Source organism: Mytilus galloprovincialis, chromosome 11 (genome assembly GCF_965363235.1).
Source record: "Mytilus galloprovincialis chromosome 11, xbMytGall1.hap1.1, whole genome shotgun sequence".
NCBI classification, from domain to species: Eukaryota; Metazoa; Mollusca; class Bivalvia; order Mytilida; family Mytilidae; genus Mytilus; species Mytilus galloprovincialis.
Window position 1 is genome coordinate 66,619,040 of NC_134848.1, and position 26,130 is coordinate 66,645,169.

The 26,130-nt window shown below is 30.8% G+C and overlaps 1 long non-coding RNA gene across 1 annotated transcript; it reads right to left on the bottom strand.

Annotated features, from left to right (window-relative positions):
• Positions 1 to 521: 521 nt before the first annotated feature.
• LOC143051324 (uncharacterized) lies at positions 522 to 4,274 on the bottom strand. The gene is made up of 3 exons (XR_012970705.1): positions 4,019 to 4,274; positions 2,289 to 2,397; positions 522 to 1,108 (listed from the first exon to the last, which is right to left on the bottom strand). It is a non-coding gene; the product is annotated as an uncharacterized LOC143051324 (long non-coding RNA).
• Positions 4,275 to 26,130: the final 21,856 nt, after the last annotated feature.

Sequence of the window (26,130 nt, forward strand, 5' to 3'; positions counted from 1 at the left end):
ACTTGATAGTGACAATATCTACAAATAAGCATGCTCTTGGTTTTTGCAAAATCAAATATGATATGCAGATTGGTTATTTATTTATTGAAGGCTGTACCTATTACTATAAACTTTTACATTGTATGGTCTCTTAATGGAGAGTTGTCTCATTACAATTATACTACATCTTCTGATTTTTATTGTGTTCCATAGCAGTTTCTTCAAAACCTTTGGAAATAGAAGCATTGTTTATCTTCATCACGTGGTTTGTATAAAAGTCAGAATAAGAAAAAAGAGAATTATTCCCATACGTCACAATGATAATGGCGTAAAGAAAATTGTGATAGGTACATGTAGCCGTGAAATTGGAAATCATATCAAATCTCCTTTGTTAATAAGAGGGATAACTTGGCCCGATTAAATGTGACATATACTTAGCTAATGTGTTAACATAACAATTAGTTTTATTATGTTTATTCAATCGATAAATTTTGTTCAAGATTCAAATGCATGTACTGCACAAAACAAAAAATAACAAGGATATACCACAATGATACTTATATAAAAGTTTTAAAAAATTTGGTGCACATATTTCTAAATAACACAGAAATATTAACACAAATATTTTGGAAAATACAACTTTTGACTTTTTTTTACTTTTAACAGATTTTTTTTAATATACATTGATCCCATTTTCTGTTACTCTGTAATAATTTGGAATTTATTTTTTCAAGTTCAACACATATACATCTTTTTTTTTAATTCATATACATGATATAAACCCTTGCTTAACATAAATGACATATATAAATATTTGCCTATAAACACATGAAACATAATAAATATCTAAATAGTTTCAGAAAAAAATGAAATATTCATTTAGACATCCACTAATATTTTAAAAGATAAAGATCCATAAGCAATGAAGTTGATAGTCTTAAAATTGTCCTCTATCAAAATTGTCATTTTCAACATTGAGGTCTCTCATTTACTGAAGAAACTGACGAAATATTACCAAAAGTCAAACATCTACATAAAAAACTTAAAAGGTATTCAAATGTTCTGTTGGTCACTTGATGGTCCCAAACTGGTTACAGTTTCATGTGTGTTTTTCGTTTAGCTCAGTCACCTGAAAAAAAATAAAGGAACAGTCAAGCTATACATTTATACATAATTTTTTGGCTTGAAAATATTTAAAATTAATTATATTTAATAAGATTAATTTGAATATTATATATACATGTATTCAAGTACACATATTTGAAGTTTAATATAATTTTTTAGAGGATTTCACATTCAGGACTTCATATACATTTGTAGTGGGAGATAAAAACCCTTCTTGCATATCTGGAGTACATGGTCTCATTAATGTGTGTGTGTGTGTTATCTGTGTTTGAAATTTTTCTTAAATTAAGGTGACACTGGTCATCTAATAATGTTTAACAGTTCAATTGTTATGCCTTCTTATTCTGATTTGCATTTTGTATATACTGATGTAATGTCTAGGATATATACTGGATTTAAGATTCCACATACTTTATCTTATACAAGTACACACCCGTGATATCGCGGGTCCGTGACTGACTTAAAGTATATAACTATGCCTAAGCCTTATTTTAGTAATTGGTATTGTCATCTGATAAAGTCATGTCGATTATAAGATACACAGTTTTTTTTTTTGCTTTCAAATCTTTCTGTTTGAACCCGTCGACCTGGAACTTATCAATTATTGATACACAGTTTTTTTTTGCTTTCAAATCTTTGACCTGGAACTTATCAATTATTGGTAATATTAATTATTTGGAAAACAAAAGGTCCTGGAATGAAGTATTTTTTTTAATCAACAGCATTGTCCTATATTAGTTATCTTAGAAAGTCTTGCTGATTGCTGAATAAAACTACAATAGGGAACAATTTGACAGTGTCAGCCCTTTGATTATGACCCGTGTGTATATAGCAAAATCCTAAATACACCGTTTGGTGGTGCGCTTGTCAAATGCGGAACGTACAGATAAGGTAATAGCTAACAGGTGAATATACTTTTGGTATCGATATCGGATTCGACCCGGAACTTGTTAATTATTGGCAATATTAATTATGTGAAAAACAAAAGGGTCTGGAGTGGTGTAATTTTTAATCTACACCATGGTCCTATATTAGTTCTATATAGAGTTGAATTCTTTGATTTGTCGTTTTTACCCGATGACGGCTGACAAATTGGACCTCGTAATTTTAATATTATAGATGGTACTTTATCTAAATAAAGATAAACATGTAAAAAATGTACTTTAAGAGATACTGGTACTCACTTTTGAATTTTCATATAAATGCAGTAGGTTAACTTCAAAATCAAGTTGATCCATTTCTCTAATTAAAGGCTCCTCTACATGTAAGTCTGTCATCTGATGTACCTTTTATCTGTTTAAAGAAATAACATATTATAAGGTGATCAATTATTCTTTGAATTGAATTTGGAAAATTGTATTTAATATCAAATCAGTTATTTTCTTATCTTAAGAACCGGTGGAAAATATATAATGATCTCTTAGCATCTAACTACATTAAAACATAGAAACTTATTCAACCTTTCAAAGTTACAAGACTTTTTTGTATGACTAATTCTATTTTTAAATGGACAGGTTAATGTACAAAATGATCTAAATGAACACTTTAGAGCAGAAAAGTTTACTTGATATATTTGAGTCAAATTAACCTTACCATGATCATACATGTACATGTACAAATGTACAATGATCTAAATATCTAAATACTAATGACAAGATCTCAAAATGAGCAATTTTTTTTTTAAATTTCAGTTTTGTACTAAATGTTAAAAGTTTGAAATCCTTGTATCATGTATATCATACATGTTTGTCTAGATTTAGTTTCTAAGGACATGAAGGACAATAAACAACAAATTTATGAAACAAAGGTATTGCCGTCCCAAAAGATCCCATCTAAATAGTGGATTATTAAAGAATCTAATTATCTTAAGATTTGATATACAAGTTTTATTTTTTTAAATAAATATATATGCAGTAACCACTTTACAATATATGTGTCTGTCATATGTCATAAGGTCATGTAAAATACAGGTACATTGTATATGTAGCAATCAAAATTACAGAAAATTTAAATTTGACTCTCATAATTTAAAAAGCAACAATTTGCTCCTGCTTTTTAACAAATTAAGCTTACTGTTTACATGTATATCTGACATAAACATATACATGTATGACTTTCCTGATAACTGTAGGATTGTCTTTACCTTTATAAATTGTGACTTGGATGGAGAGTTGTATCATTGACACTCATACCGCATCTTTTTATACATGTATCTTTTCTACATGTATATATACAAATGTATTCATTTGTAGTTGCTTACATGTACATGATGTACATTCATTATGTACATGTACATATTAGTAATGATAAACATGATTCACATAATAAATGAGGTGACAAACATATATGGTCTGTTGTGTATATGGAGGATACATGTAGTTGTACATGTGATTTTCTCATTGGCAATCATCATGATCATACCACATCTCCTTTTTTTTTGTAACTTTTGAGTCTGATAGTTTTTTTTATTTCATATTATTATCCTATTCAAATAATGTTTGAACATGATGAATAAAATTGTATAAAATTGCATTCAACACAGATCATAAATTTGCAGATAATAATTTCACATTGTAACTAAAAATATGGGGGAAAGGGGGGATTTATTGAGATTATTAAACAGGCCTCATGATTGTCAGTTGGGAAAACATTGTAATTGGTAAATGACTTCTAGTTTTCAAAATAAAGCAGCATCAAACAACAATGTGTCTACAAAATTCACACAATAATTTGATTTTAATTCAATTGAATAAAGACATTTTAAAAAATATGTTTAGTAAAATTCATTTTATCTTCTGAATGCTTTGATCTGGGACTTTTTTATACTAGTATAATAGTCCCAGCTTTGATTGATGCCTTTCTGTATCAATTTATCCCAGAAGTAATTTCAAACTTCCATAATTTAAACTATTACCTGTTCCAACTGGTATAACTGTCGCAAAGAATTCTTTTATACACTATAACTATCATCTACTTCAAAGTGATCCGCCGTTTCAGTTTTCAAGATGCCCAAAATTATGGCATTTAGATCTTTCTTTGCCTTTGGTGTCCATGATATACCATGTACTGTTTTAAGGTGGGAGCAAACTGTATAATTTCCAGCTGAATCATCAAAAACTACTCACGGATGGCTTTAAATTCCTCATATTCCACATTTCCAGCAAATAATACAATAACCAATAATTTCAGTCTTAAAATAATCCTCATTCCAGTACAGAATTGGTAACTGCCTTTTACAATGTTTTATATTAAACCAATGTGTCTAGGAATTGATCACCCGTACATGTATGCAACAATCTCTTGATGAGGGAAATAAGTTTCCCAACACCACAAAGTTATATACTTTTGTTAAATCGTATCAAAATGGTCATTTATGTATAAAAATATACAACAGAAGTTCATTTACCACTCAGCTGATTACAACCTTTATCGGTTTTTAAATTGAAGAGCATCACTTTTGGTATGTCTAAACACCAAAAAAGTCGAAAATAAACTGCTGTTTCCCGACAGTTTACTGCATTAGAAGATTTACATATCAACAGATACCAGAGATGTTATTATCATTTCCTGCCGTATTCATGGTCATCTTTAAGAATATATATCAATTGTTATATTGTAGGCTGTTTTTGTTGAGAAATTGATACCCCTATTTGCCTATATAAGCAGTCAAATTTACTGTAAAATCAAATGCATTTTTTTATACATAATAACCCAATATGACTTTTAAAAATTTCATTTCCCAACAAAACAAGGTGCATACAATACAAAAACACGTTTATCTCAAAAAGGTTATTGAACAAAATTTCTAAGTTCTGCCTGGTTTTCTCTGGCATTGCCTCTTAAATGATTAGGCCAGCACAACTAGCAAACTTAAATCTTTTAAAGATCATTGATTACATTGCAATATATATGTAATCATTAAATGGATATACGTAGTCACGTTCTGTTTCTTTTTGAGTGTATGAGAATTACTTGCTATTTTCTTCAACATTTTTCTAATTTGTAAATGAATATATGAGATTCAAAATATCTGCTTATAGATAGTGTCTCTGTATGTACAACATCGATTAAATAATTGCTTCAACACAGCTGGAAGTAAATACAAGCAAACATGTACATAAACCTTAATTATTTTTCGTCAATGATTATGGATACCCAAAAACAAATATTATGTTTTTCTTCATTCAAACTTATTTGTAAATAAACTTGTACAAACCCAACGTCCAGTTATCTCATCTTACTTTACCTGGCAATGCCAGTTAATGCCCTTAAACATTTTCAGATTATATGTTTCTTCTGTTCATTACAATTTGATCAAAAGATGTGTTGTCGCTTATTAATACTAAGTAAATGATTATGAAAAATACGAATAATTTAAGGATTAGCGCCGTCGTTTTGAGATGCCAATATTGGTATGTTGCTGTTTTCGTCCTTCGAAAACCATGCATCTTTACACTTTAACCATACATGTTCATAAAAGCTTTAGATAAACCTTAGATAAGGACGAATATTGAAACATTGTGAAACAACGCAAATAATTATTACAAACAATTACTTTTTTTCCCGTTCTGCTTATCAATATATTTGCTTTAATTCAGATGGTAGGGGGCGGAAGTTGGCTGTTTTCCAAATAATAACGTTTTACCCAGATTATCTTGTTGTGTTTAATTCCAATTATGCTTTGTTTTTTTCTAAATGTCGTATCCGGTAAAAGGAAAACCTTTTTATATTGTCTGAAGGGATGAACGATTTTCCATCAGAGCTAAATAACAGTAATTTAAGTACGGAGGGATAGAAACATCTGATAGATTTGTTGTATTATATGTCGAAATCTGATATATATGTTAAAACTGGTTTTGAAAGATTACATTGCATTAAGTTATTCTTTCACAAAACAAATGGATTTTAATCATTTATACATACAATAATGTAGGGCACATTCTAATTAATAAGTTAGTATACAAATTATTGAAAAGATACTTGCTGCGGTAAAAGGACGAACAAGTGCATCTACATTGATAATCTGTATCGTATATTGATCTAAGAATCTATGGTATGATTTTAATTGAGACAAACATCCTCCAGTATATACGTAGAAATATATACATCAGAATATAAATTCGACCGTACATTTCCCTGTTTGAGTGGGTTAAAACCAGTTATTTTAGGGCCCTGGATAGCTGTTTGTTCGGTGTGGTCCAAGGCTTCGTGCTGAAGACCTTATTTTGACCTGTAATGTTCTACTTATACAAATTGTGACTTGGAAGATGAGTTAAAGAATACCTTTTAACAAATGATATCGGATATGTTCCTTATGTAGTAACTACAATACTCTTCCCTTTTCACGAATGTAACCTACCAAATTAAACTATTTCACGGATTTGTAATAACATAAGCTACACGAAGGGTGACACATGTGGTGCATGATCTTCTTAACCGTCTGGAGCACCTGAGATCTCCCCCAGGTTTTGTTGGGTTCATGTTGCGTAGTATTTAGTTTCCTATGTTGTGTCTTCTGTAATATTTTTTGTCTGTTTGTTTTTTTTTTATTGATATTCATGGCGTTGATTCTGACTGTCCATCTGGTATCTTTCGTCCGTCTTTTGTATAATATATTCGCATTTGAGCATTTTTGATTAAGTTAAATGGAGAAGAGTGATTCAGACGAATGACATTTATAAAATGAAGTTTTCATTGTTTTTGCAACTGACTAATCCACCAAAGATAACAATCCTAGAGTTGTGGTCCCTCGTATTGTTTATGAAATTATTTCGACAGTTTGACGGGCCCGATCAAATTTGGATGATCAATATGTAATACTTGTTTCACAAAAAAAACCAAATATGTGCCAATTATGTCATCATGTCTTATATTGTGACTCCACCGAATGAGTGTATCTCCACGGCTTGCACCTGTTATGCATAAGCTGTTTATCATTTCAGAACAAATGAGTACATCACTGGTTATTTATGACGTACATTTGTCCTGAAGTTTGTCGTGTATTTTTATGCTGTTTTTCAATTTTCTTCCAATCTGAGTTTTGACGGCCCATTGGTATACTTTACTTCATTTTGAATTCGAATGATTATGTAGTTTTCTTTTTGATATAAGCTTGTATATTTTTTAATGGAGAAGCGTGCACAAAAAAAATATTTGCGGAAGGCTTGACATTGTTTGTAAATCACCAAAATATCTCATTCGTTTATCAAACGCCCTTAGAAATGTCAACACTATTGTCATCTGCTGAAGGTTGATTGATCATAATGAAAAAGCTCATTGCACTGTATTGTTCATATTAACTTTTAAAAATTATTAGATCAATGCCATTAATAAAGGAAACCTCTTTTCCTTTCTAGCAATGTCAACATAAATGTATTGATTCATTGAACTCAAGTACATCAAAACTTCAAATCTAGATATCATCAAGGTTGTTTAAAGAAATCAAGCATCAACTGATTAACTGATATTGAGATTTCTCCTAAATTATTTGTCACGTAGAAACCATATATTAATTGTAATATATCCTGCAAGGAATGTTGATCATATTATCTTATTGTGTCAAAATGTTGTTTGTACTTTGCTTCCAAAGACCATACTTTAAACTTCTTTTGTTTAAGCTAAGATTTTGGCATTGATCAGGGACTATCCGTTTTGATTTTTTCCTCGGAGTTCGGCATTGTTGTTCCTATACCTGTTGCGACTTATTAAGTAATGAAGACATCAACGAAATGGATCGATAAAGAACCTTGTCGATTAAATGTAAACTATTGTCTCGAGTTTATTTGAATATCTATGAAGTATATAGAGAAAGCATATCTTATTCTTAAACTACATAATTGTCAAATGAGAAAATAAATTTTTAACGTCTCAACTTGATAATATAATTTGTTCTTCTCAAAGATAGTAATAAAAGTTATGATTATACCAGAGGTTTTTCCTTTTTTTTTAAATTAATAATATTGAACAATTAATGTTTTACAGTGCTAACTTTAATTTAAGTGCTTACTTAGGTAGGTGACATTATTGTCATAAACACAAAGACTCTTGCCAATAAATAATATACTGTCACTATTGTATAAAAGTTTATCGACGGTTTCTTTGGATATCGAATTATTATTTTTTTTCCGTTAGTATTATAACACCTTTGTTATATTTTACAATACGATATTCTAGTTTAGTGATAAACAATATCTTTATCATATAATTAGTTATCAAAGATACGAGGATTATAAACTTATCTAAAACATGAAATCTCATTTGGAAATTAATCTTAAGCTTAATTAAAATAGTTTTGAAATTTTTTTTACGGAAAATTTTGTAAATGAGATATTTTTTCAATATTGATTCTCTAAAATTCATATTAAAGAAGAGAGTGTTCATGAGTTGATATTTACAGTTTGCCTTGAAACTCTTTCTCTCCAATAACTCTAGTTAGCCCTTTATCTATTTTAAAGGTCATGCTATTTTGAAATCTTTTCTATATTATCTCAATAGCTGATGTAATGGTATGACATGTAATTAATGTAGTTAATACATTAATCTGAATGTACTGGTATGTAACTAATAAATGAATTCTCGTCGTTAAACAGACCATCTGCGTTCAATCTGTTAAAGCTAGCCTTTCAGTCCAATTATTCTAGTTTAAGTAGATTTATTTACGTTTCCGAGAGTATTATTTCATCCATTTACCAACTGTTTAACTAATATGGCGAAATGATAAGATATATCGTTAACAACGTATCCGACATATGTCTATATAACTTATTGTTGACACCATTATGACTCAAAAATTATGTCATCGAGTTTATTAATATCAATATATTTTACCGTGCGTGCACGTGAATGACAAATGATAAAAGCCAATGCATATTCTATTGTCACGTTTTTAATGTAAACTTGTACTTAAAAAGCAGTTTAATTGTACTGACAGCTTTAATATTTGTTTTACTCAAAAGATACAATGAGAAAGTTTGATCCCGCCATATTCTGTATTCATGGGTATGTCCCAAGTAAGGAGCCTGTATTTCAAAGGTTGTCGTTTGTTTATGTGTTTCATATTTGTTTTTCGTTCATTTTTGTGTACATAAATTAGGCTGTTATATTTCTCGTTTAAATTTGTTCGGGGCCTTTTATAGCAGACTATATGGTATTGGCTTTGCTCATTGTTGAAAGCCGCACAGATACCTATAGTTGTTAATGTCTGTGTCATTTTGGTCTCTTGTGGAGAGTTGTTTCACTGGCAACCACACCACATCTTCCTTTTTATTTATATATTTTCTGTATTTAAAAGATAATTTTGTTTAACCTCAAATTACATTTGTTTTTCAATCAACCTTAGAAAAATTGAACGATTAACAAATACTGTATCATCATGATTATCATGAATAATACAAAAATACATAATACAAAAGGAAAAATAAAAAAACCAACTAGTAATTGAAGGTATAGACATAGTTGGAAAAATAAATAAGTAAAAGTTTATAATACTATTAGACGTTCTAAACCGACCTTGAACATGAACGTTCAAAGGCATATAATTGAAAAAAAAAAAACAACGGTGTATAAGAACTAAATAAGTTGAAGAGGTTAGTGACCTGGAATCAACCCAAACAATAATCAAATCCATCAAGTCAGCTTTGCATGAGGAAGTTGAAATAAAGATTTCTAAGACACACAAAATTCAGACAGAAAAAAAAAACGATTTGTTAATAGGAATCATGTATGTACTGAAGCATACACTCCGGAAGATTCCCTCAGGGACTAAAACGACTTTTGTGACGCAAAAGATATGTTTTAAGGCGTAAACATCTGGATGTTTTATATTTTTAATATGAAACCGTCGGTTTGTGTTTGTGAAAAGCAATAATATAATTACCTTCTCCATTGTGTATAGAGCCCCTTTACCGACCGTGCAAGGGTCCTATAGCCAGTCAAGGTCGTTAAAAACTTTCATTTGTTGTAGAGTCCCTACAAAGTGTAAAGGTTTATCACCTCATTTTAGAATCGAGTTAATTATTTCATGCTATGTTCTATGTCACTAACTATGTCACCATTCTATTCTTCTCATTGCTTTTTATTCAAATATTGACATATGCTATACGTATCTATATTAGAATTAGCTTAGATCATGACATAAATCGTAATTAAAACCATATATAAATTTACACATTTTGCGAATAAGAATGCGAAATAAATACAATTACACAGAGTAAACCACGCAATATAAACAGTTCAGTGTTTTCTGTTTTTTAGTCGATCTGACCAGTAAAACATTTTAATATGATTTTTTTTCAAGTAGTTTCTTGTAATGTTTTATACTGTAATAAACAGTTATCAAAGGTACCAGGATTATAATGTAGTACGCCAGACGCGCGTTTCGTCTACATACGACTCATCAGTGACGATCATATCAAAATATTGATAAAGCCAAACAATACAAAATTGAAGAGCATTGAGGATCCATTTATTTTCAAAAATTAATCTTGATAAAAAAGTGTAATATCATATATTGGAAACAACAGGAAAGCCTAATAGATCAAATAGCCTATTTGTTTGCACGAGACAAGGAAGCATGACATCTGGGAAAAAAATTAAGTCAGCTCAATGTTTTGCATTTACATGTGCTTGTCGTACAGCCACCCCGGCAGTTGGCCTTGGTCACCACTTAAAGAAAGCAATTGAACTGCTTTTATGACGTTAACCTCAATGTTCCCTGGTATGTCTAACATTGTCTCTGTGACTTTTCGATTGGATTTCGACTCATTAAACCAATCATTATTCCAACTTTTTTATTCCTATTTTGTATCCATTTTCGGCAATATTCAACACAACTTATTTCATAGTTCTACATCGGACCTCGGAAACTAAAAATAAATGTTTAAAATAAAAAAAAAAATAATGTTGTTACTCATTGTTGTTCTCCCTAGTGTTAAACTATAGTGTTCTAGCTGGTAGAAAATGCCTAAGTATTAATCGTCTCCTGCTTCGTATGCTCCACCCCTCATACAAACAAAATATACTCAGTTATATGTCCAAATGGGAAATATATTTGTGTAAATGTTAATGAACTGGCAAAGTAATAGCGTATCAACAATTAAGGTTTAAGTAGAAACTTAAAGTAACATAACATTGAAAAGCACTAACACGGAATCATATTTGATGAATTTCTGCTACCCGGAAGTCTTGAACGAATGAAAAAAGATAAAAATCACAGTTAAAAAGTATCTCAAACTGAATATACAAAAACACACAAATATAATGTTATATTAAGAATATGGTTGTTTCAAATTCATTTACCCATGAAATGATAAACTGAGCAGGTAGAATATTTGCCCTATGGAATGAACAACTGAGCAGGTAGAATATGTCAACTGTGAGGCAGGACTTGCTTACATTTCCGGAGCACCTAAGATCACCCCAGTTCTTTGTGTTGTTCGTGTTTTTTAGTCTGTGTTTTGTGTACAATTCTTTGTCTGTTAGTCTCTTTCCTTTTAGCCATGTTGTTGAATGTCCTCTTTTGCCTATTTTATATAATCTGATGCAAAATATTCTGTTTGTTATGTTAATTAAAGATGTAAAAAGAAGTGTAGTCTAGAATGAAATTATACCTTCATCAACCTTTGTATAGTCATGAAACTATATTCATAAAGTCATAATCTTTGATGAATAATTCACTTGAAATATTCATTGTCTACTTTTGCTAATAATGTAACAGAAATGAGTCTCAACGTAACTTCAGAGAACGACTTCCAAACCCAAAGACTGTTCAGATCCTAATAAAAAAGAAATGAATAATGCAAATGTACTTTGGTTTCATTAATAATTTCCATAAATTTACAATGTTAATTTATTTTCACTAGCAATGACAGAATATATTAAGGCTAACACATTCACCTTAAAATATCCTTGTTCTATTAAAATAAACGACTACGCATGTCTACAAAATAAATCTGTAAAGCCTTTCATGTCGGTTTGGAAACTAATTATTCAGGATGATGTATTATTATTATTATGCAATACTATCTTTTGTCCTTCCAGAATAAAACAATTGATTTGGAGGTTACAACGTACGGAAATATAAAACGGTTAATTGTATTGCTGGAGGTATTAATGATTAAATCATTCTTTCTGTCTACTTGAAATTGATGATTGTAAGGGTTTTCATTTCAGGTACAAACTAGATTTGCTGACGTACAATAAAATTTTCCTAATTCATTAAATAGAGATGACTATTGTATTACAATGAACGTCTGCATCAGATGTCAGCATCGACAGCATATTTTTCCGCAGTGATGACCGAGACATGAATGAAGGGCTGATGAACCAAAAAAAAAAAAAAAAAAAAAAAAATTAAGAGATTTGCATTTCGAAGATATTTTCAATAATTTATAACTTCCTCAATTTAATAACAGCAAACTTTAATACCATAATATTTATTTTTGTGATATTTGGGTAAATAATCAGTAATTAAAGAACAAAAAATATCAATCAAAGGAAAATAAGCACATGGTTTTGAAAACCTACAGAAAAAGACAGTTTTATAAAAACAGTGACTTTTGGTTTTCAGTCTTAAGTATTCTATGATGTGTTTTGTGTACTGTTGTTTGTCCGTTTTATTTTTGTTATTATTATGTTATTTACAGTTCAAATGAGGACGTAGATATAAGCAATTATAGACACGCATGGCCTTAACCAATAAAACACTTAAACTCAAAAGTCAGCTTCAGAAGGTCTGGACCTGAAATATATTCAATAATCAACTCGGTGTTTACAAAATATTCAATGTTGTTTTGTTGTTTTAATGTTACAGTAAATATTATCATTTCTATTAAGAAAAGACTCTAGCGTTTTATATCTATTAACATTATCAATCATTTGAGTTTTATATTTAATAAATAATGTTTTAATTTAGCCGTTTTTTTTCTAAAATAACATGCAGTTAGTCTTATTTTGTTTACTGTTCAGTGCCATTTATCACAATATTGGGATAATTTATTCATACCATTTTCAAGTCCATCTTTAGTTTTTAAAAGAAAAAATATGTCATCTGCAAAGCGAAGAATATTTACATCTGAATCAACTAGTTTAAGTGTTCACCTTAAAATATATCATTTATATAATTAATTAAGACATTAAACAGTGCAGGACTGATTGTGTCGATTTTACTTACTCCTCTTTTTACTCTAATGATTATTATCATAATTGTCAAATTAAAGTGAATACTTTGTGCCTGAAAATTGGTATCTAATTTGTTGATGTTCTTGGTTTGTATTTTGCCATCTCCTTCTATTTAGGCCATTTAAAAAAGAAGACCGTCTCTCAAAAACGACTCAAATTATCTTTATTTAGTTGTGATAATACTTCTTTAATTTCAGAGCATGGTATAGGTGTATAAGTTTCTAAAAATACAGAGATGTCTTTCTCTATAATTCTTGATTCTTCCTGATTTCCAATCGTAAAGATAATATCTTCGTCAATACACACTCCTTGTATCTAAAATGGATCATGGTATCCTCTGAATTTAATAAAGATTTTCAATACTATTCATCTTTATAGATTTACATAATGAAGGAGTTTAGACTTATTTTTTCAATTCTAAATGACTTAGGGAGCTACCATTTGATTTTTATGGGGGGGCTAGGATGAAAAATTTTGTCCTGCATTTTTTTTTAGCTGTAATCTCTGTCCTGCCTTTTTATTTTTCACTCTGTTCGGTCCTGCCTTTTTTTTTTTAGTTTATCCTGACTTTTTTTACCTAAATTGTCGTCCTGACTTTTTTTTTTTTTTTGCAAGTGTCTCATCCTGCCTTTTTATTTTACTCAAAACTCCTGTCCTGCCTATTTTTTTCAAATTTCATCCTAGCCCCCCCATAAAAATCAAATGGTAGCTCCCTTAGGTAACTGAAAATATTTTTACGTACTCTATTGATAATTGTCCTGATGTCATTTATCCACTTTCAATTTATAGACAACGTTAAAAAAATGTTTCAATAATTGAAAACAACACTTTTCATATATCTTTCGTTTGAACACTCTTCCTGATAATCCTCAACCAAGATCGCGCTCAAAACTAAGTATTAAAAAAAGAACCCAGACAGTTAAAAACACTAAGACCGGAAAAACACCGAACAATAATAGCCAACTTTAGCCTGATGTACTTGAAACCTCTGTTTGTTTATTATTTATTAATTTATGAACGGACAATGCAATTGGAAAGCCTTGTTATATATCGTAAAAGTCATGAACTTTTGACTTCTAAACATAATTATGTTGGAAAATTTATAATCCACCATTAGAGGATTCGAACAAGACCTGTAAAAAAAGAAAACAACAAAGGAATTTCATGCTTCCGAAAAGTATTTCTGGATCAATAAAATGATAAATTATGCTATTATTTTGATAAAACATTTTCATTAATGATTATTTCTTTGTATCTACATTGAACAATATACAGGAACAGGATTATCAGAACGGATGAAACACTAACAATACTGCTAAAAACTATACATAGCTTTAAGCAGATATGGCAAAACATTTTTAATTTAAGTATTTGATTTAAAATGTCATCCAACTTTCTTATCGATTTTATGTCAAAGCGCAGGTGTTAAGTCTTGTGTAGAACAAACACCCGACTCATGTACACAGTACAAAACCTTGAACTTTGTTAATTCTTGTTGAAGATAAACCGATCTTTGTCCAAAATGTAAAAATACAATTTAAAGAATTAATCGATGAAAACACAAAAGACGGATAATCTTGTCGACATGTTTTATTTTTGTCGACAATTTATTTTTAATCTTCTTGATTTTACATGTTTAAGCTGATGAAGATACAGATGAAGAACATAATTGACTCAATGTATACTATTTTCTCGAGTTTATTTGAGGATCGCTTTGATTAAAGCTTTAAATCAAATCTAGTGTACTTTAGAGTTTTCAATGTAAAAGTAATGCAGGTTTCACTGAATGTTAATTTTAATGTGACTACTTTATCTTTATTTTGAATACAACAATTGTCAGACTATAAGAAAAATGTTATCAATGTCTCAACCTGTATGTATTCCTTCTAAAAAAATAACTACTAGAGTGCTCAAAGTGTTGTAAACTGTGTGACTGTGCAAATATATTTCATAATTATCAATTTTGAATATAAATTTAGTTTAAACATATTTATTTATAGTGGATTGGGAAACAAGTTTTGCAACTTATATTAATCCCTTTTCCACTTTGTGGGTGCGAGTGCTGCCTTGTAGCGGCATTATCCTACTCTTTTTCGAAATCCGCAAGGGTGTATTTAGCGTGCAAGAGATATGGCTCTCTCTTAATACGGGTCAGTTATTTATCGTCCCCTTCCGACGGACTATCATCGTTTCCTAAAGACCATACTCGCAAATGTTGTCAAGGGAGAGCCGAAAATTGAGTTCCTGAAATTTTCATCCCGAATGGGAATCGAACCAGGAACCTTTGTGTTGTGTTAGTAGTCCGATGCTCTAACCACTACACCACGGGTCTCTGAATATAAATTGATTGAGGCTGTTGATTTAAGAAAAGCAATATTAGTCTTGTTATAATTGGTTGTCGATGTTCACATCTCATAATACACACATAAAAACAGATACATTTAAAACTGAAAATCTAATACAGGAGGCATCACATGAACTCTCAAAGAAGCGAAACGGATTTATCGAAATACATTCCTTGTGTTATGTTATTAATTTTATATTTACATTGTATCATATATAGTATTTCTTCGTTCAGTGAATGTCCACATGTGTTAATATGTCTTTTAATTGAGTACAGCCATTTCAATTTATATTTGATAGTGTGTCTTTGTATGTTTTGATGTACAATTTAGATAGGGTGAAGGTGTGGTACCATTGAAACGTTTGAACCCGCTGCAATTGTTTGCACCTGCACTTAGTCAGGAATCTGATGTTCGGTAGATGACGTTTGTTGATGTGGTAAGGATTCTCTTAACCCAGGAATAGATTACCTTCGCCGTATTTTGCACAATCTTTTGGAGTTTTGCTTCATGTTATTTTACGTTGTACTTGTTTGGCTTTACATCTATTTTGATCTGAGCGTCACTGATGAGTATTATGTAGACGAAATCCGCGTGTTGCGTATTAAATTATTATCCTGGTACCTTTGATAACTATTTACACCACTGGGTCGATGCCACTGCTGGTGGATGTTTCGTCCCCGAGATTATCAATAGCCCAGTAGTCAGCACTTCAGTTATCCCAGGGAATAAATTACCTTAGCCGTATATGGCACAACTTTTTGGAATTTTGGGTCATCAAAGCTCTTCAACTTTATACTTGTTTGGCTTCACAACAATATGAACGCTTGATGTGTGCTGTCTTACCTTTCAATCTAATGCCTTTGTTTTGTACAGAAAAACACTATTTTGTATACGTTATACATAAAACGCCTTATTTAATGAATAAATTGAACCTCAATTCCTGGTCCAACTTCTGCCTCAATGCTCTTCAACTGTATAGTTGTTCTGCTTTCAAATTATTTTTGTTTGATCGTCACTGATGAGTCTTATATAGACGAAACGCGCGTCTGGCGTATTAAATTATAGCCTGGTACGTTTAAAAACTTTCTATTTATAACAGATGTATTTACACAGATAACGAATAGCAGAACTTTAAAAGTTAGCAATTATTGTAACATTGTTTTTATGTCTGTCACTTTTTTAAACGAAGGACAAGGATAAATTTTAACAAAACAATATGCTTTGTTAGACGGAATGAACTTTTTTTATGATGACAACAACGAAATGAGAAGTTTAATTAATCCACTTCAGGCAGATTGTAATGTCATTTTACACAAAATTAAGCTTACGTGTTGACATCCCAATAAATAAAACATATTGCCTTGTCATCTTGCAAATTGAATTTTTCGTTGAAATCCTATTTAAAGATGTTGCTGAACCAAGGTGACATTTATGCAGACCATGAAGACCATGCTAAAAACTATCGTCCAAGAACTATAACGACATGTAGCTAACAATATTCTGTTTTGATTATTGTTCGAACTTATACTGACTTGTCATTGGTATTGAAATATCAGAAGGTAGTTATTATTCAATTTATGATTTTTTAACAAATCGTTTTAAAATTGTTAAATTTATAAATTTCGAAATTTTAAAGATTCTAATGTTTCAACTCCCTCAGGCAAAGTTGATGGTGTTTCAAATTAGAAAATATTGTATGTTCTTTAATATTTAAAAATGTTTTCGTGTTAGGTGCTTATACATCCGTGGCTTTCAAATTTTATCTGTTAAAGGGGCACTAGCTGTCAAATTCAGGTTCACCGATTCTAATCAAATTCTCATATTTGATTTATAACAATGTGAAACATTTATCCAAACTATTAAAAGTCTAAATAAAAGAATAAACAAGGCACATGCAAGAAGATACGTAGCTTCGTTTTGTGTGCATTTGAGTCTAATTATTTATCGAGTTGACCTCTATAGTCATTAGATGACCATATAAGCGATGTAGATATAAATATAAATAGATTAAGAAAACACATGCTGTAGAATTATTCTAGGTCTATTTAATTTCATATTACAGATACAAAATAAATGTTTATCATCGTTTTTACCTGTATTAGAATGTTTATTTGTGGATCGAGTCAATCAATCAAAAGATTTACCTTTGTTTCACTTTCAATATTGACATTCTCTTCCTTAATGCGGGGTTCACACATTCCGGAATATTGCTCCCGTTTGACATCAGACAGCGATACGACACGAAAAGTGAAAAGTCGGATTAGTATCCTCAATTATCTGGAATGTCCTATTATTGTCTAAACGCAGTCGTTTTAGTTCGTAACAGATTCCTACTGGTCGGGAAGGGTCCGAATAGTTCGGCAAAGCACCAGACAGTTAGGTGCGTCCCGTAACATTCGGGGAAACTCAGCAGATTTTGTCTATTCGGATTACAATCGTGCCTATGTCGTGACAGATTCTGCTGTATCGGATCGAATTCCTAACAATATTCTGTTTATTCCTGACGGTGTCCTGTGAAACGGGAATGATCTGGACAATTTTTTCATTGCTGTATTGCTGCTGATTGAGTCCAGATTGCATCCAGATCTTGTCGATTGCGAATCGTTTTTGCCGAAACCGTTCCGAAACAGTCCCGTTATTAATTCTAAATTCCTCAATGATACCCACGTCAGAGTCCCGAAAATACAGAATACAATACGACTGGGACCAGACATAGCCGTTTGCAATGCGATAAAGCGGACCGTAATAGGATTCCGTTCCAACAGCACCTGGTCATCCCGAGCATGCCGACAGTTTTCGAACGTATAACTTCCGTCGGCGTCGGTTCACTGTCTTGTTACTATCTGATCTCTGTCTGATTACATTCGATAGAATCGGGACGCAGTCGTGACAGACTCGGTCGAATTTTACCTGGCGAAAGGTACAAATCGGATTAGAAGCGGATTTATAACGGAATTATCGGGATAAATTCGCTTGGAAATGGTTGAATATCGACGCTTCCTGAACAATATCTGATTGTTGTCGCGATTAAATTATTTTTTTTTGCAAATTTTAATTCAAGTTTGAATTTCCATCCACGATTGATAGGATCTTGATCAGACTTTTAATAAATTTTAATTGGGAATGATCCTGTCAAGGACGGCAGTAAAAATCGTGAATGTGTGACCCCAGCTTTAAATAACTTTAAACATCCATTTCACGTGTTATCCATCTCAAGCTAAGGGGTTAAATCAAAGTTCACATGAATACGGATTCAATGAGGTCAAATTATTCACTTGCAAGTGAATAAGTCATAATCAATATTTTTTTGCTTATTTTGACAAAATTGAGTCTTATTAGCTACTGAAAATGTATTATTGTTTCACTATTTGTATTTCATTACTGATTGAGTCCAAACAAATAATAAATTAGGTTTTTCATATATCTCGTAGCTAGTGCCCCTTTAAGTATTTCCGATTAAGTTAAATTATCTGATACATTTGTCATATTACATGAAGAAATCCGATATATATGTTGGAACCAATTTCGAGAGATTACATTGTATTCATAAAAAACTTTACCTAAAATGATGGTATTTATCATCTATACATTAAATAATTTAGTGGACACAATAGTTACTAAGTCTCTAACAATTTATTGGAACGATACATGCTGTGGAAAAGGGATTAACAAGTGCATCGACACTTATAATCCGTATCGTTATAGATTGTATGGTATGATTCCAATCGAGACGAAAATTCGCCAGTGACCACATGCCGTTAATATATTGATTATGTACATTACCCTATGACATACAGAGTTGGCAAAACTCGTACTTAATTCCCGACATGACTAAATGTATATCCTTTTAAAATTGCCTGAGAAAGAAGAACAGGTATCAAAACATGCAATCAACTACAACAACTACAACAAATACACAGCAATGTATTGGCTATTCCTAACTGTTATGAAATGTGATATACAAATACCGATACTAAAATAACACACAGCTGGCCGGATCACGGATCTACCTGGTCTTGAAATATAGTGATGTTGTTAACCTCTTATGGACCAAAATCATGCATAAACCCAAAGTGTGTTGTTACACTTTTCATAAGATTTCCTAGAATTCTAATACTTTTTTCTCCTACAGACTAAAAGAAAAATAAAACACGGTTATTATACGTTTTTTTACAAATCATGTAACTATTGATCAATTAAAAGCATCTTTGCATGGTCTATCTTCTGCAAAGGAATCATCTCTGTATATAGCAGCTAAACGGCAACACATTCTTATAAAACAGCTGCAAGAACAAACACCTATAAGGTAACGAAGAAAATTCAAGATGAGTGATTATTATGACATTGTATTGTCTTTTGACTTTACGAATGAAATTAAAAACTTTGTAACAAAAAATAGTGTTTGCGAAATATACTTCGTTAGACGAAATGAACCTTTTTAAGACGACACAGAAATGAAAAAGTATAATAATATATGATCCACTGCTGGCAGATTGAGCTTACATGTTGATATATTATTAAGCATGTTAAATAATACATATTGTTGTGACATTTTGTAAATTGTCTTCGAAATCCTTTTTTGAGATGTAGCAGAGCTCATAACATTTAGAATGACATGACCATAGGGAATATACGCACGATCGTTTTAGATACAATGCGACATGCAGCTATCAATATTATGTTTTCTGTCATTGTATATATTTAAACTGATACATAATTGGTATTGAAATTACGAAATGTAGTTTTCAGTCAAATCATGATTTTTAAACAAACCCTTTTAAAATTGTTAAATAATAGATTTGGAAATTGTGAATAAAAACTAACGTTTCAACTCCCTGAGGTAAAGATGATGGTATATTAAATTTGTAATTCTTATATGTCCTTAAATATTTCATTACGTTTTTACTGTTAGGTGCTTATGCATCCGTTGCTTTCAAAAACATTCTTATTCGCTTTTCTGATTAAGTTGAATTCAGAAAAGCGATTCAGACGCATATTATGTATAACGTGATGTTTTCATTGTGTTTGCATCTAATAAATCAAAGATAAACATACTAGAGTTGTGGTCCCTCGTTTTGTCTATTTTATCACTTCGACTGTTTAACGGGCGCCATCGAATTTCGATGATCATTATGTAATATATATATCGTAAATAAAAACAAATATGTGTCAATTATCGTTACAACAATTCTGTCATCATTTCTGATATTATGACACAACCAAAATGAATGTATCATGAGCTGTTTATCATTCTAGAACAAATGAGTAAATCACTGATTATTTATGGATTTGTTCTGAAGTTTGTCATGTGTTTGGTCATGCTGTTTTCCGTTTTTTCTTCCAATCTGAGTTTTGCGGACCCATTGGTATAATTTGCCTCAACTTAAATATCATTGATTGTGTAGTTTTCTTTTTGTTAAAAACATTGTAAACTTTATACTTTTAGGATGAAGCGTGCAAACAAAAAATTGTTTGTGGAAGGCTCGACTTTGTATGTTAATCATGAAAATATTTCATACGTTTATTAAACGCCATTAGAAATATCAACACTATTGTCATCTGCTTATGTTTGAAATTATCATAACATGAAAAAGCTCATTGAACTATCCTAATCGAATTAACTTCAGAAAATTATTGAGGTCAAAGCTTATACTTAAGGAAACGGTTTTCCTTCTCGCAATTTAAACAGAAATGTATTGATTCAATTAACTCAAGTACATCAATACTTTAAACTTAAATATCGACAGGTTGTTAAAAGAAATCAAATATCAACTGATAGACTGATATTGAGATTGTTTTCTAACTTGCCACATAGAAACCATATATTAATTGTAAGATTTCCTGCATGGCATATTTAATCCGAATACCTTATGGCGCCAAACAGATAAATTAAAAGTAATTTACTTTAAAAACGATATTTAAACTTCTTTCGTTGTCATCACCATACACAGTAATACATTTTTTTTATTAATATGATATCTAATGCTCTCATGTTACTTGGTGTGCTATACATGTCTGACATATTTCTTACGGACCAGAACATAAACTCCAATTTGAGGGAGACACAAAAAAAAAAAAAAAAAAAAATGCAACATTATTGAGGAACATATAGAAATATTTCAAAAAATCTTTACTAACGGCCACAGAACATTGCGTTCTAAATTAACATTTCATACAAATCTTACGTAGTATTAATATTCCTTACAGCGTTCACCTTTATTTTGGAACAAATATTGCAATTTCATTTAGGTTTGATTTGGTCAATCCTGATTTTTTATAATGGCGTTTTAAGAATTTCTTTCGTTTCTTGACATGCCGAAAGATAAATCATGAGGTGTTTGTTGTATGTCCCCTTGATATTATGTTTACTATGTATACACAATTACATTGTATTAATTGACCTTTGAAAGGTAAATTGGAGAGTTCCAATTATTTGATCGTGATCACACCCCGTCTCTTTAATTGAAAGTGACACAGTGTAGCCTTCGAATTATGTCTGCTTTATATTTTTACTTATATTTCGTATTTGCACTAGGCGGCCATCTCAGTACCAAACTTCATGACAAACGAAACGTTTGTCCAACTCATTCGTATCTAAGAGTTTTTAGTTTCTACTCAGATTTGATAAGATGTTACCAGTGTTTGAACAGAAAGTCGACGATTAACATAATTTGAATGGAAATATTCTGAAAAAATGTATAAAAGAAAAAATGAAACGATCAGAATAGCATATAATTCTACAGTTTAATCAATCTTGTTTTTTTTATTCTAAATGATTTTTGATAATTGTTGTAGTGATATAGTTATAACGCCATTCATCTTTGATTTTGAATTCCAAGATGAATTGTTTTATGTCTACCTTTGCCCCTAACCTAATAGAAAATTAGTCAGATCGTTACTTCAGAGAAAAAAAAAAGTGTAATCCAAAGACGGTTTATATTTCTGTTAAATAGAAATGAATCTTGTCGTTTGATTTTGTTTAATTGATTATTGCCATGGATTTTGATTTTTGATTGATCTTTCATTTATCAATTCAACAAGGTTAATATATTCTAATTCTATGTCCTATTATGCATACATGGATGGCTACAAAAACACATTGATACCTTCATAGCCATATTAGAAAAACACAAACAGGATGATGTTTTATAATTATGCATCACTACTTTGTTCATTCCTGAACATAATGATTGATTTTGAGGTTAAAACTATCAAACAGTTAATTACATACACAGACACAATACTGTTTCAATAATTCTTAGTTTTTTGTCTACTTGTAATCGATAGTTGTAAAATATTTTTATTTACGATAGAAGCAAGATTTGCCGATTTACCTAAATCGTTGAATAGAAATGACTTTGGTAAATCACCAGTTATAAAACTTACACAATCATAATGGGTTATAGCAATAGTATAAATGTTACCTACCAAATGTGACGGGACATATGAATGGAGCACCAGTCTGTAGAATGTTACCTACCAAATGTGACTGGACATATGAATGGAGCACCAGTCTGTAGAATGTTACCTACCAAATGTGACGGGACATATGAATGGAGCACCAGTCTGTAGTTTTCTATGTTATGTTTTATGTACTATTGTTCTTTAATTAGTCTTTTTCATTTTTATCCATTACGTTGTAATAAAATTGAGAATGGAAATGGGGAATGTGCCAAAGAGACAACAACCCGACCATTGAAAAAAACAACAGCAGAAGGTCACCAACAGGTATTCAATGTAGCGAGAAATTCCCGCACCCAGAGGCGTCCTTCAGCTGGCCCCTAAACAAATATATACTAGTTCAGTGATAATGAACGCCATACTAATTTCCAAATTGTACACAAGAAACTAAAATTAAAATAATACAAGACTAACAAAGGCCAGAGGCTCCTGACCTGGGACAGGCGTAAAAATGCGGCGGGGTTAAACATGTTTGTGAGATCTGAACCCTCCCCCTATACCTGTAGCCAATGTAGAAAAGTAAACGCATAACAATACGCACATTAAGTTGCATTTCGACATACACATTGAATGTTACTCTAGTATATTTTAACATGAAGTAAAAAAAAAACATTGGTTGCGGTACCGAACATAGTTTCCTAGCAACGGATCCGAACAAATTACATTCCTTAAATATAATAGGGTCGTTACAATATTGTGGTCACCCGTTCGCTCTCTCTCTCTCTATCGATCAAATCGACATGTTATATAGAAATATTGAATGTTCCCCTGCTCCCATTTAAAATTCTATCCGTCCAGAATGCGTTGTATGTGTTTTTTTCTCTATACACCGACGTGCCTTTCCTTTCATTTTGAATTTTTTGTTCATTGAAACACAAGTTAGACGGATGTAAATACATTTACATTCCAATATGCAATACACGTATAGTTATCGCTGAAATATTGAAATGAATGAGTTCAATCTTATTGACTCATGAGTGTATGTATCTAAAGATTCAATACATTTAATTCTGGATATAAAATAATAACCTTATATTTGTTGAATTAATAGGCAGAGGAAAGTTCTTAGTTAAACTAAGAAGAATATAGAAGTTATTTTTGCACTAAACAAATGATTTTTTTCTGTGATTTTAATTATCAGTAATGATGTTTAAATGTAGAACAAATAAAGTTATACGAACATTGAATGTCTCCTGGTATTTTCTGTCGCTTCTTTAAATTTTGTATTGCGAATTATGATCATATCTTTTAATAAACGATCGCTTATTTAAAATATATATATTTCATTATTTATTACCGTGCAATCAAACGGTTTATTTTTTGGGGGCTTGACTATGTGCGCTTAAAACGCATATATACATCATCAATTCAAAGTGCCTCTATAATATTAACGGTACCAATTTTTCTGCACCAGATTCCCATTTAGACAATAAATGTCTCAACAACTTTTGTCATATTCATGTGATATAACATAAAACGAAAACAGTTATTTTACTCTATGATACTACCAACTAAAGAAAACTGTTAAGTCGATGCTATTTATCATTTTTTTCTCACAAATTCAACAAGTTATATGCATTTGTTCACTTAAAAAGCATCAGAACTTATAATGTAAAAACGAAAAATTTCGTTGAGATTCGTATCACTCTCGATGCAGTGGCAATATCTTAAATTTTGTAACCTATATCAAAATTATTCAAATAAAAAAAAAATCAAGCAAAATTAACGGATTAAAACAATCGAGTCCAACCATTTGATATACTGCATGGCCTTTTGAGTATGGAATGTAACCTTAATCGAATAGCCTTAATCAAACATATATAAAAGACATAACAAGAATATAAGTCTGGCATACAATTTTATTTTCACGTCAACCAAACGTTACGTATTTCATTACATAATCTCTTTGTTTTTTAAAGAAATAATACTTATAACGTCAAACATTTTTAATACAATTCCAATGTAAAATAATCTTTGACTACTCTTGCAACGCCCCTAATAGCAAATAGCTTCAAAGAGAGAAAAAAAAATCCAAAAAAGGTTAAGGATTCCTCCAAATAGAAAATTTAAAAAATGTTTAATATATGTTTTCAAATGATTTATAGTTTTAATTCAATTTGCACTCATAACATTATACAATAACGTTAATACGTTATATTTATATTTCATACCAATGTCCTTTTAAAGACTACAAGTGTGCGTGTTTAGAAAATAAATCTTTAATACCATAGTTACCAGGTTGGAATCCAAATATACAAAGTGATTAATCTTCATTCTGCATATTACTTTTATTCCTTCACAAACCCAATAATTCACTTGGAGGTTAAAACGTACGAAATATAAAGCGATTGATTGCATGCAAAGACCAATTATACTTTGTATTCTGCTATTGACAACTTTAAAGGATCGTTTTGGGTAGAAACCAGATTTGTAAGGATTCATTAACCCAAATCAATATATAGAAATGACTTTTGTGAACTACAAGAAGTAAAAAGCAAAGCTGCTACACAATAATAACTGGTAAAAAAAAGTATATGAAGTTAAAAATCGATCATACGCGAAAATAACATCGGGCCAAACTTAAATATTTAATCTGCAGTACCTTGATTGAAACTCAAAGTACGTTGCTATTTCAAATTATTTTCTTGATTTCTTTAAGGACAAAATATTTGATACGTTTGAAGGACGTTTTTTCACAGATTGTCGGCATTCCAATGAATACCAATTGTGCCCCTCTTCTTGCAGACGTATTTTTTATGAGGATGATTTCATACAGGAACTTACAAGGAAAAAGAATAAGAAGTTTGCAATATCCTTTAACTTTACTTTCTGTTTTATAGATGACATTCTCTTACTAATCAATTCTTAATTTGGTGACTATGATGAACGTATCTATCCCATTAAACTAGATACTACAGACACAGTTAAGTCTGCTTCATATCGTGACATACATATAGAAACTGACAATGAGGGTCGATGTAAAACAAAACTTTACGACAAAAGAGATGATTACAGCTACCTAATCGTGAACTTTCCTCTTCTA